Raw genomic sequence first — 13,697 nt, forward strand, 5'->3', positions numbered from 1 at the left:
TCAGCTTCATCTCCTACCATCCTTCCCTCAGTGAACTCTGTTCAGTGGACTTGGCTCTTTCTTCCACATAATGTTGTTTCTGCCTGTTCTTGCCTGGAACTCTCTCCTTCCCAACCCTGTTTCCCCATTTTAATCTGACCAACCCTTACTAACTCTTGAAGTCTTAACTTTAGGTTACTTTTTCTGGAAGATTTTTAGTTGTCTTAAATAACTAATTAATTGAAAGTACAGCATATTTGAGGCTGATTGTGTGGGGATTCATTGTTGAACGATAGTTTGGAACCAGATTGTCAAGGACTTTCTAAACTGTGCTTTCAAGATTTTGAACAGGAAAATGATGTCAGCTTTATGTTTTAAAAGTTTGAAGGGTGGTTTAACATACCCATGTAATTAAGGGTCACTGAACTAGGAAATAGCACACTAATCCTTTTGATGATCCCGTCTTCCATCTCTCCCAAGCACTGTGAAAAATCACTTGCTCTGATTGCATTCTTGGAGACCCTGCTAATTCATTATTGAAAAATCCCAGCTGCCAGTATTTGGCATTATGTTGTCATTTACTTGGTGAGTGATGCTAAATACGATGTTAACGAAAACTCGAATACCATTGAATTATTTAATAATATATAGTGAAGTAGTTTTAAGAGTGCACGCTCTAGAGAGATCTGGTTTAAAATTCTTGCTAAACCACTTACCAGCAATAATGGATGTGGACAAGTTATTTAGACAACTTATTTAGCAAAAGAAACTCCAAATGAGGGGTGGAGAGATGGGGCAAGGAAGATAGACCCTAAAGCAGTTTGCCAAGCATGACATTTCTTCGAATTTGAGAGTGTCATTTAAAAATCCAAGTGAATCTTGCTTTCTCTTCTAACACATTTCTGTTTATTTTAACATAAAAATATTTTTAAGTTGGGGAAAGGGATTAAGTTGGTTGGTGGTTATTGCGTCAAATTTTCTGCACAGTTATTTCTCCAAAACAACACACTATGTTTACCCTATGGCTTGAAGCATGTGAAAAACAGAGTAAGGGAATTACCAGAAATGTAATTATAAAATCTCATTAGCATAGAAGTTCTGCATTAATCTGCAGCCACTGATCTACAGTGTTCACTCCAAGACTACAGTATTCTAGGCAAGTTTTTAAAAAAATCCAGCTCAATAATGTTACAAAATAAACTCATCATTTCCCTCCCTCACCATCCCTAAAGCCAGATTATCCTAACTTTCCTGTCTTCACCATTTTTCCAGTCACTCTTATAGAAACCTCAGGAAGCACACTGGCTTATCTCTTTTCTTATCTTCCCCCAAATACTTTAGTAAAATATATTAGTCTTTCTCCACAGAATACACCTTAAACATATAATTCTTTTTTAAATTTTTATTTTATTTATTTATTTTTGTCTGCGTTGGGTCTCTGTTGCTGCATGCGGGCTTTCTCTAGTTGCAGTGAGCCAGGGCCATTCATTGTGATGCATGGGCTTCTCATTGCTGTGGCTTCTCTTGTTGCGGAGCACAGGCTCTAGGCGCACGGGCTCTAGGCACACAGGCTCTAGGCACACGGGCTTCAGTAGTTGTGGCCCATGGGCTCTAGAGCGCAGGCTCAATAGTTGTGGTGCACGGGCTTAGTTGCTCTGCGGCATGTGCAATCTTCCCAGACCAGGGCTCAAACCCGTGTCCCGTGCAGTTTGGCAGATTCTTAACCACTGTGCCACCAGGGAAGCCCCGTATAATTTTTTTCATTACTGCTCTTTCTTTTTCTTTTTTTTTTTTTTTAACATCTTTATTTGAGTATAACTGTTTTACAATAGTGTGTTAGTTTCTCTTTTACAACAAAGTGAATCAGTTATACATATACATATGTTCCCATAACTCTTCCCTCTTTTGTCACCCTCCCTCCAACCCTCCCTATCCCACCCCTCTAGGTGGTCACTAAGTACAGAGGTGAACTCCCTGTGCTATGCTGTAGCTTCCCACTAGCTATCTAATTTACATTTGGTAGTGTGTATATGTCCCTGCCACTCTCTCACATCGTCACAGCTTACCCTTCCCCCTCCCCATATCCTCAAGTCCATGCTCTAGTAGGTCTGTGTTTTATTCCCATCCTACCACTAATCTCTTCATGCCATTTTTTTTTTTTTTTTAGATTCCATATATATGTGTTAGCATACGGTATTTGTTTTTGTCCTTCTGACTTACTTCACTCTGTATGACAGATTCCAGGTCTTTTTCATTTATGTTCTGCAGTCAGCTGTCCAGTTTTTTATTACTTTTTGCTGGACTGTCAGTTCTTGAACAAGTTTCCTCCATGCATTCTCTTTCCCTTTTCATTTAGCCTATGTAGCCAATTCCTTCACTGTCTCAACAGCAAATACAAAATTAAGTATTTATTTTCAAGACAGGCCTTCCTCCACCATATTATGTTGACCTTCTTTTCCAATGTAATCTTTTCCTACTCTCCTATATGGTCCATACTCTACAGCCAAACTCAACTGTCTGCTCTTCCCAAAGCACCCTCCAGCTCTCTTGTCTCCAAACCTCAGCACCAACTATTTCCACAGCCTCTCGCTATTGTGTCCATTTTCAAAGCCTATCTCACAAGGCTTCCTCCACCATAAATCCTTGAGTGATCATTCCAACTGAATGTATAGGGTTTCTTTCTCCTTTTGTTTATTCACTCATGGAACAAATATTTATCAAATATCTTAGGTGTATCAAATGAGAAAACAGCACTGGGGATTTAGCAATGACTGGGACAGAATTGGAACCCACCTTAGTGGAGGTTGTAATCTAACATAAAAGAAGACTTGATAACTAATTTCAGGTGTCAAGGGTTTTACAAGGGTCTGTACAGCATGTTTAAAAGGGTGTAACTTAAACTGAGAGTCAAGTATGGTTTCCCTGAGATGAGGTGCAGAAAGATACCTGGAGAATGAAGAACTAGCTAGGCAAAGTGGGAGGGCATTAAAGGAATATGGGGGCATGAAAGAGTGTTCTAGGCAGAGCAAACAACATATGCAAAGGCCGTGAAGTGGGAATGAGCATGGCACTTTTGAAGAACTGAGGAAAGGCCAGTATGGATAGCCAAATGGATGTAACATGAATAATTGAATAGGAGAAATTGAGATATTAACAGAAAAGGGATTGATAACCCAGGGGCTCTAAAATGGATTGGAACTGAAGAAAGGAGAGAGGGTAGAGAAAAACAGGGAGGGAGTGGAAGAAACAATGCTTGGAGACTCAGATGAGACTGAAGGAAAAGGATAGTGATAAAAGTTAAAGGTTGGAACATTTTGGTCAGTGAGTTCCATATCTCATTTCTCATTAAACCTTGTATTGGGTTTCCCTGGTGGCACAGTGGTTGAGAGTCCGCCTGCGGATGCAGGGGACGTGGGTTCGTGCCCCAGTCCAGGAAGATCCCACATGCCGCAGAGCAGCTGGGCCTGTGAGCCATGGCCGCTGAGCCTGCACGTCCAGAGCCTGTGTTCCACAATGAGAGAAGCCCCAACAGTGAGAGGCCCACGTACCGCAAAAAACAAAAAACAAAAAACCTTGTAATACATGCTCACTTCCTGTATTCTGTTATATTTTATAGTTATTTATATACTTGTCTTGTTCTTGATACTAAATTATATTACCTGGGTTCTTATTACAGGTTAATAGTAATTATTAATAATATGGGTCAATATTTACAAGTAAAGATATTTTTGCTACTGTACTTATTTCTTTCTTTGATCATTAAATAGAGGTTTCTTCCCCTCCATTTTATGTTCAAACTCATCTTTTATGTAATTTGGCAAATCCTGAATGCCACTTGGTGCATGACATTTTATCAGGCCTAAAGAAAGGCAAAGGATAGGGAGGGCAGGAGGGAGGGAGACGCAAGAGGGAAGAGATATAGGAACATGTGTACATGTATAACTGATTCACTTTGTTATAAAGCAGAAACTAACACACCATTGTAAAGCAATTATACTCCAATAAAGATGTTAAAAAAAAAAAAGAAAGGCACCAAAACCAAAAAACAAACTACTACAAAACAATTTTTGAGTGAATAAATGAAGCTGTTTTCTTGAGTCCCCTTAATCTTTCAAAATGTAGGAAGTGTTAGTATGTCTAGGTCCATTCACAGAATTGGAAAGAAAATGGGAACTCAAAGGGGATAGAAAATTAGTGGTAGGATTCAGTAGATCAGATTTCCAGCTTCTTAGCACCCTTAATGTTTAGCTTAGTTATTGAACTTTTCTTCATTTCTCCACTAAGAATTCCTTTTTTTCTAGTAGGATTGATTCAGTTTATGAAAATGAGTGTGCACATACTAAGCCATTTTCAGAAATGAGTCATTAAGACTATTATAACCTAAACAAATGAAATAAAGTACTTTTCACTTAAAGTATCTTTTTTTAACCATTTTTAAAAATTGAAGGATAGTTAATTTATAATGTTAATTTAGCTTCAGGTGTACAATAAAGTGATTCCGTTATACATATATACATATATGTATATGTATATATGTACATAATAATAATATATGTATATATATTATTATTTATATGTATATATGTACATAATAATAATATATGTATATATATTATTATTTATATGTATATATGTACATAATAATAATATATGTATATATATTATTATTTATATGTATATATGTACATAATAATAATATATGTATATATATTATTATTCAGATCTATGCCATTATAGGTTATTACAAGACACTGAATATAGTTCCATGTGTTATACAGTAGGTCTTTGTTGTTTATCTGTTTTACACATAGTAATGTGTATATGTTAATCCCAAACTTCTAATTTATTCCCCCTGCCACTATCCACTCTGGTAACCAAATTTTGTTTTTTATTTTGGTAAGTCTATTTCTATTTTGTAAATAAGTTCATTTATATGATTTTTTTAAGATTCCACATATAAGTGATATCATAGGATATTTGTCTTTCTCTGTCTGACTTCACTTAATATGATAATCTCTAGATCCCTCCATGTTGCTGCAAATGGCATTATTTCATTCTTTTTTATGGCTGAGTAATATTCCACTGTGCATATATAACACATCCTCTTTATCCATTCATCTGTTGATGGACACTTAGGTTGCTTCCATGTCTTGGCTATTGTAAATAGTGCTGCTGTGAATATTGAGGTGCATGTATCTTTTCGAATTAGAGTTTTCTCCAGATATATAAACAGGAGTAGAATTGCAGGATCATATGATACCTCTATTAGTTTTTTAAGGAACTTTCATACTGTTCTCCATAGTGACTGTACCAATTTACAGTCCCACCAACAGTGTAGGAGGGTTTCTTTTTCTCCATACCCTCTCCAGCATCATTATGTGTAGACTTTTTAATGATGGGCACCTGTTCCACTGATCTATATTTCTGTTTTTTGTACCAGTACCATACCGTTTTGATTGCTGTAGCTTTGTAGTATAGTTTGAAGTCAGGGCGTGTGATTCGCCCAGCTCCATTCTTCTTTCTCAAGATTGTTTTGGCTATTTGGGGTTCTCTTGTGTTTTTGTACAAATTAAAAAAATTTTTGTTCCAGTTCTGTGAAAAATGCCATTGGTAATTTGATAGGGATTGCATTGAATCTGTAAATTGCCTTGGGGAGTGTGGTAAAGTGTCTCTTTTAATTACACCTTTGTATTTCTCCTACATTTTCATTGAGTCTGATGTCTATTTTCTTTGTATATTTACCTTACTCAGATACAGGCAGGATGCTCCCCTTTATTTATTTATTTTTTTAAAAAAATTATTTTTGGCTGCATTGGGTTTTCATTGCTGCATGCAGGCTTTCTCTAGTAGCGGCAAGCAGGGGCTACTCTTTGTTGCGTGGTGCAGGTTTCTCATTTCAGGGCTTCTCTTGTTGTGCAGCACAGGCTCTAGGCGCACAGGCTTCAGTAGTTGCAGCACATGGGCTCAGTAATGTTGGCTCGTGGGCTCTAGAGTGCAGGTTCAGTAATTGTGGCACATGGGCTTAGTTGCTCCATGGCATGTGGGATCTTCCCGGACCAGGGATCGAACTGGTGTCCCGTGCATTGGCAGGCGGATTCTTAACCACTGCACCACCAGGGAAGTCCCCAGATGTCCCTTTTTTTTCCAGTTAGATGTTAAATAAACTTACCATATGTTCATTTTCAATCTCATGTTTTAAAAAGATTTTAATTACACAAAGAAGTCAGCCACATGACATTAGGGACCCAAAGTTAATGGGAAACAATAGTAAAAATGTAACCCTCCTAAAATATTAGTGATCATCATCTTCCTTTTTTTGTTTTCCTAGGTACACCCTAAGGGTGGTTATTGCAATGAATCTGTGATATACACACTGAAAGAATGTGATGCTCATCATATTGGTATGGCCAAAACACATGGGTATGAATGTCTCTTGGGAGAAGCCATATAGGACAGTGCCATGGAACATGAGGACCTCTGGACCATGACAAAATTTTAGCTCAGTAACTATGGCTTTGAAAACACTGTACAGTCCTATCTGAAATCTTGTGGCTTGGAGTACATAGGTGTGCACTGTAGACATCATTGGTCATTATCATCTTCTTAGAGATTCAACCATTCTTTTATGTATTTTTAGTGGATTAAATAATTTTGGATGTAGTGTGACTTTGAGCATGGCAGATGTCAGAAGAAATATTGTTATGTGTTTTTAAAGAAATAAATTTTATTGTGCTTCAAAATCCCTTTTGATGTTTTCTTATACTACTCCCAGTAACTTAGTTACAAAGTCAACTGTCTCAGATGTGATATCTTAGCCCTTGCTCAGCTTTTTATGAATTCTTTTGCTATTTTATAATCTTTTGATTCACGTCTGACCTTAAGTAATTTTTTGTCTTTTTGTCCATATATTTATTTTTCATTGAATTTGTTAATGTTACAGAGTTTTTGCACTGCCAAACCATGCCTGAGAATTCAAAGAAAGAAATGCTACAATGGACAGCCTCACCCACCCATCATACAGCATATGAAAACTTGATTCATGTGCATTTTGATAATTTCACTATCTTTTAAAAAGTTATATCAAGGGTTGGAATTTTTAAATCTCCTGCAGGTCTTCAGATTTCTGTGCCATTAAGTAACATTTCCACATATTCATCTCAGTTCATTCCTTAATAACATAACCCCCAACAAAATTTTGCTGGAAAAAATGCATAATTTTCGGGGGAAATATGTGGCTCAAGGTCCAAGAGATTATTTGTTAAAAGATTTTTGGCTCCCAAATGAACTCTTCAGATTAACCAAGAATCCTTTGTTTCTCAATCATCCAACCTCTCCTTGGCTGGCTCAGCAACTATCCAAGTGCATCAGAACGTAGGCATCCTGCCTGCCACTTCAAATAATGCCAACGTTATTGCCCAGATATGGTTCTCAGGTCCTGTCAGATGACTCTGTAACCGTCCCAGGAGTGCGATTCCTGCATTGACACTTTTATCAAGACAACTCCTAGAGGAAAATGCTCCTGCATCAGGATAGTTTTACTCACCCATTTGCTTCACTCTTGCCAGTAACAAGTCTGTAACTCCTACATTTGGCAAAAGGATTTTATTATAGAGAAACCCAGACTCTGCATCAAGTGGTCACATGCCACTTTGAAATATTTCTATTAAACCTAAGATACAAAACTAGGAAACTACCAGACTATCTCATTAGATGGAAAGACTTTTCAGTAATCCTGGGTAGCATCCTGATGTCCTTTTTCAGGACTAAAAATTACTGTATAGTTTAGCTGTAATTATTAAAAACAGAAGTGCTACATCACCTGTCATTTGCCCCGACTCTCCAAATGAACAATGTAAAAAGACACACCAGAAGGTTGATGACAGAGCTAGGCTGGGACAATCACTGCATCTACAGAATGTCTAATACCTTAAATGTTTGGGCACAAGTGCATCTGGAATTCTTGTCAGAGATCATGCAAGATCCATGAAACTTCAGTGGGTTTTAGGTTGAGGTTCTACTCTCACTGCTTTGAATTTATAAGGACACGTCTGTGACTCACTTGGCCTGAGCAGAAACCATACTCTTTCCACCACAGTTTGCTATACAACTTAGACCTGATTTTAGAGGAGGCTTTAGCATCACCTGAAGTAGAGCCGCCTGCATCTACTGCCCTTTACATCAAAGGCCATTTTGTTCTACTCTAGGGATTGACATATTCATGAGACATTTCACAATTCTAATGCATGTTTCAGGTTACTTAGCCATATGTAATGCTTAGCCAATATGCTCTGTCAAAGAACTATTCCAAGTCAAAGCAAAAAAAAAAAAAAAAACCCGAATATATGGAACACAGAAAGAGCACTACCCGAATAAAAAATTACTAAAAGAAATAAGATTATTCCCCCCTCATCCCTTTCCCACTTGGTGACCCGAGTTTGGTTGAATTTAATTTGTGTTTACCTCAAATTACAACTCAAAGTTTAAATTATAAATCACAGCCCTACACAGATTATCTGAACACATCAGTTCTTTTGAGAGCAGCATGTTCCAGGAAGTCTAATATAGCCACAGCGCACTACAGAGTATTCCTTATGGATGGGGTACAGGACAGGTTAATTAAGGTCACTTAAATCTTCATCTTTTACAGCAGATCAGAACCCAGATGGCTGACTTTTTGCAGGATTTCTGATAGGAATCCAGTAGAGCTGGTTTCAAGTTTCTCATCAGCACTTAAAAGCTGTAACCTTCTTATCCAGACGTTGTGATCCACATGAAGTCTACAATGAGTGCAGCAAATCTGAGGTAGTCAACCCTTACAAAGACTCAGCACCTGAACATAAAAAGATTTTGAAATGACCACTGGCTGCAGTTTTTGTTTTTGTATTTGCAGAGTAATTATGAAAGAACACTGCTGAATCTAGTTCACACATTTATATAACAATGAAAATCCCCCTAAATCCAATACACATAAAGAGCAGTTGTGACACTTTAAACTTCCATAGTGCAATAGGGCTGATCCCGTACAACGAGTGGTCTGCATCAGTTGTAGATCCAGCAGAGATCAGATAGATGATGGATGGCTGTCCGTGGGGGTTAGCTGTGGTCTAGTTACCTTAGAAGGGTTAGCAAACACCATTCCTTAATTGTACTGTGTGTGGCTGCTTTTCTGATTCTCAAGCACAGCATGCTGGTGGTCTAGCTGAAGGGCCTGGTTTTTTGAAACCTCATCCCTACCTCTAGTTTTGTGTCTTATTACTTCAAAGCTCTTCTCCATTTCTTTATCCCTAAGGGAAAAGAAATGTGATCAGTAAATATTTCTTCTTCACTAGGTTGTTTTGAAAATATCCTTCCTTGAATTAAAAAAAAAAAAAAAAGCCACCTCTTAGAAAAATCTTGAGGAAGCGACAGGAGGGGGAAACTGGTTTATAAATCCTTATCAAAACCATTTTTAAGGCTTCAGTTGAACAGAAAATATAGAATACTGTACTGAAGCTCTACAGTCCTATTTTCTGTGGTAGCTAATCTGCTGAATACTATTAACTGAAAACCTATTTTGGGACCGACTTCAAGACAACTGGAAAGTTAAAAAGCTGTATAATGACATGATGATTCCTTCTAAGACTCACTTTTACTCTTAGCAAATAATAGACAATACATATCTTTTTGTGTGTGTGTGTGTGTGTGTGTGTGTGGTACACGGGCCTCTCCCTGTTGTGGCCTCTCCCGTTGCAGAGCACAGGCTCCGGACGCGCAGGCCCAGCGGCCATGGCTCACGGGCCCAGCCGCTCCGCGGCACGTGGGATCTTCCCAGACCGGGGCACGAACCCATGTCCCCTGCATCGGCAGGCGGACTCTCAGCCACTGCGCCACCAGGGAAGCCCTATATCTCTTTCTTTACGCATAAAGTAAGGACAACAATTTCCTCATTCAAGTAAAGTTCTACTCATTATTCAAAGACCTCTCCACACTTCTACTTTACAGGAGTGGGTCAGATAAAGATGAGTGTGGTGAATCACTGTAGGACAGAGCAGAGGAACGAGTCAAAGTGGAGGTTTAAACTCAAGCCAGCTGTGCTCTCAAAGAGGCAAAAAGGCTGGGATTTAATTTAAAAGCCACCCCGAAAAATTTCTATTTGATGTCATTTACATTTCTTCCCATTTTATTTACTTTGTAAAAAATTCATGTCCCTAAATAAGATGTGGATGTGCCATATGTGGTCATTTAACTCCAGGTAGCATTCATTTTAAATACCTGTTCTGGCTTTCTACATGCTAGGCAGTGGACTGCAGGGGTGGGAACTGTGTATCACTGTAGATTTCTAGTGGTCCTTGTGGTGCTTTCCTTGCTGTGGTCAACCTGACCCCAAGAGGCCTATACACGCCTCTAGTCATTGTCAGTTCTGGGGTTTCTGTAACACATACTGGAGCAGGAGATGCTTGTACGGGAGCTGTTTTATTCCAGGTACCTGAAGATTTTTCTACATCACCACCACCACCTCTGCCTTTTTCCCAGTTATCACCTGGATCTTCTCTTTTTTCATTTTCATCTTCTTCCTTTTCACTTATTTGCATTGCTTGAACTCTTAGGCTGCTGTAATAACCTCTTTTTGCTCAAATTCTTTCCACTCAACTGCATCCTTTGTCACAAACTTGGTGGCGGCCCCGGGGCCCATGGCCTCCCTGCCTGCGGTCCCGCTGCAGCCCAGCTGGGTCCCTGCACCCCATCCTTTTGTCTTTATGCTTATTTGTCTTTATGACATTTTTTCATATTCCCACCTCAATTAAGAGAAACTCTCATTCATGGGTCAATGGCTAAATCTCCACCTCTTTGCTACTCCTAGTCATAGAACTGTCCAAGTATCATGTGACCTGCACCTTGGAGAGGTAACCTACCATGAGCTGGAGTCCAGTCCTAAGTTGTTCAGGTTAAGAAACTCAGGTGACTCACTAACTAAATCTTGCTTATTAACTGAGGTGCTCTGGTTTATGCATTATAATAATGTGAATTTATCCTGTTATTATTTTGAATCAATAGTATGGCATCATATCAAAGAGACTTTATTATACTAACATACCAAATATAGTGTATAGAGTTATAACAGAGATTTCTAAGACCCCAATGAGTATAGTATATAGAAAGTACAGTGGATTAGAAATAAGGAGGCCTAACATTCTTATCTGAGTTCTGCTGATATTATCTATGTGTATTTGAGGCTAATTGTTTAAATTCTCTGGGCCTTGACAAGAAAGAGAAGAGAACTAGAAGGCACACCCATTCCTTTTTAGAGTATGCTCCAGAATTTGCATGTATCACTTCTGCTCCTCTACCTTTGGCCAGAGCTTAGTCAGTTGGTCACATGTAGCTGGAAAGGAGACTGGAGCATGTAGTCTGTAGCTAAAACTTGTAGAATTTTATGACTAAACGAATTGGACTTTTGAAGGACAACTAACAGTCTTAGTCATTTTCCCCTTTTATCAGGAAAGTAAATGCTCTCTCAGCACCTTCCTTCCTCCCTCACCCCCAGCAGATTTCTGCTTAGGCTGGAATTGGCTCATATGGTCACCTCTAGAAGCAAGGAAGCTGAGGAAACAGGAAACAGGATTTACATGATTGGCTGTCACCAAAGGTTTCCAAACTTTCACGGTTCACAGCTCCCTTGGGATCTCAGTAAATATTTTCATGGTGCCAAAAGAAATACGTAAAAGTTCTATTTACACCTTAGTAGCTGTTTGAATAAATTATGCACATAAATTGAAAGAAAAGTAACACCTTTTTCATTCTTAAATAACCATGTGTTGTTTATGGGTATTACCTGTGGGGTATTCCGTAACTTCTCAAACATTGGCATCAGATTGGATAGTGCCATTTCTCGTTCTACATGCTTTTCGTGACTGACATACTTTCTTTGTTTTTTAGTCACAGCAACCACTGAAAATCCAGTTTTGCAATGATATGGCATAGTCTAAAGGTATGTAGTGATCTCATATGAAAACTGTACCCTAAGCTAGTAGTATGTGCTGTCCAACAGATGTTGAGTCCCATTGAGTTTCCCTTGAAAATTAAAATATGCTATTCCCCCGCGCCCAGCGAGTTTACTCTGGCACCCTTGGAGACTGGGCACACAGTTTGGGAATCATGGGTTTAAACTAACCATGATCCATTATTTGGGGCTGGACATATTGCTCCCTGTACAAGAATCAGGTTTCTTTTAGAGAAGAAGAGAGAATGGAAATTGTTTAGGAAACTAACAATTTCTGCCTCAGTCTGCCCCAGCCAGACTATATGTTCTTTTAGAACAGAGGGCATGGCTGTTTTTTCATACTGTTTTGTGTGTAGCACAATTCTAGGTACTTAGAAGGAGCTCAGTACATATTTATTAATTGAATGGAGAAATGAAGACTATGTGGTTAACAGTATGGTTGATTCTATCAACCATAGAATGTCAGGTTATAGGAAATTTGTTGTCTGTATGGTAAGCCTCTATGTAAATTCAAGGGCCTGGACTGTGGCTTCCTAATTTATTAAGCTCAGAGCCCAGCGATATTGTAGGTGATAGAAAATGTTGGTTCGATGAATGAGTGAATGTCTCAGTGAGAACTAGTTCAGTCTCCAAACCCATTACAAAGGAGTTTCATTACACTGATAATGAAAAATGCTTATTAGTGAGCTCTCAATATAAACGCCCATGCTGGCTGCCAAGAAAGAAAAATAACCACTCCATCTTATCACTAGAATCTAAGGCTTTCATTTGTTACCACAGTCACCACTAGAAAAACTGACAAAAAGAGAAAAGCAGAACTTTTTTGAGATATGAGAAGGACTTTTTCTGCAATGGTTTACATTGTCAGCAGCTATACTGTTTCACAATTCAGGATCATAAAGACTGGAAAGTGACTTTTTAAACAAAAGCCATGAAACTTTATAAGTATGATAGCTATCTGAGCAAAATTTGTCTTTCTCCTCTTTCTTGTCTCAACTTAAATTTATTTTTCTGTGTTTTCATTGTTTTTGCAAGAGAGGAAGTCACTGAAACTCTTTACCCTTGGCTTCCCTCATAATAAAGTGTATAACTCTGACACTCTATAGAAGAATGTGCATGTGCTAGCATGTTAGTTACGTCTACATCTAAAAATTGTCTATGATTATTTGATTTTTCTAGTCATATATTTAGAAAGTTATTTATGTATCTGTCTCTATCACAAAATCAAAAGTATTTTGAAGGCAAGTTCTATGTCCTTTTCATTTTGGATCTGGTACAGAGTAGGTACCCAGTATATATTTATTGAATTAGTAAACTATTTCTTATGGAGATTTTCCCAAAAGCATTAAGTAGTGCTATGTTAAATACTCAGTGTGTGTATGTTTATTTTGTGAGAGGCAAAACCATCCCTACCCTAACTCCTTCAGTATTCCTATAAACTAAGGAAAATCAGAATTTATTTTCATTGTTTTGTAAATGGAAAAATATAATTATCTTTAATGTTGGATACCAAATCTTGAATTTGTATTATGAAAGAAATAAACTAGTTAATATATTTTAAAACCCCTTTTTAAAAATATACATGTAAATTTACTTATTTATTTATTTTTGGCTGTGTTGGGTCTTTGTTGCTGCGCGTGGGCTTTCTCTAGTTGCGGCAATCGGGGGCTACTCTTCGTTGCGGTGCGTGGCCTTCTCATTGCAGTGGCTTCTTTTGTTGCAGAGCACACGCTCTAGG

The 13,697-nt window shown here is 38.2% G+C and overlaps 1 pseudogene; it reads right to left on the minus strand.

Annotated features, from left to right (window-relative positions):
* Positions 1 to 9,052: 9,052 nt before the first annotated feature.
* Positions 9,053 to 10,570, minus strand: LOC131759410 (protein CDV3 homolog; annotated as a pseudogene).
* Positions 10,571 to 13,697: the final 3,127 nt, after the last annotated feature.

Source organism: Kogia breviceps, chromosome 1 (genome assembly GCF_026419965.1).
Source record: "Kogia breviceps isolate mKogBre1 chromosome 1, mKogBre1 haplotype 1, whole genome shotgun sequence".
NCBI lineage: Eukaryota > Metazoa > Chordata > Mammalia > Artiodactyla > Physeteridae > Kogia > Kogia breviceps.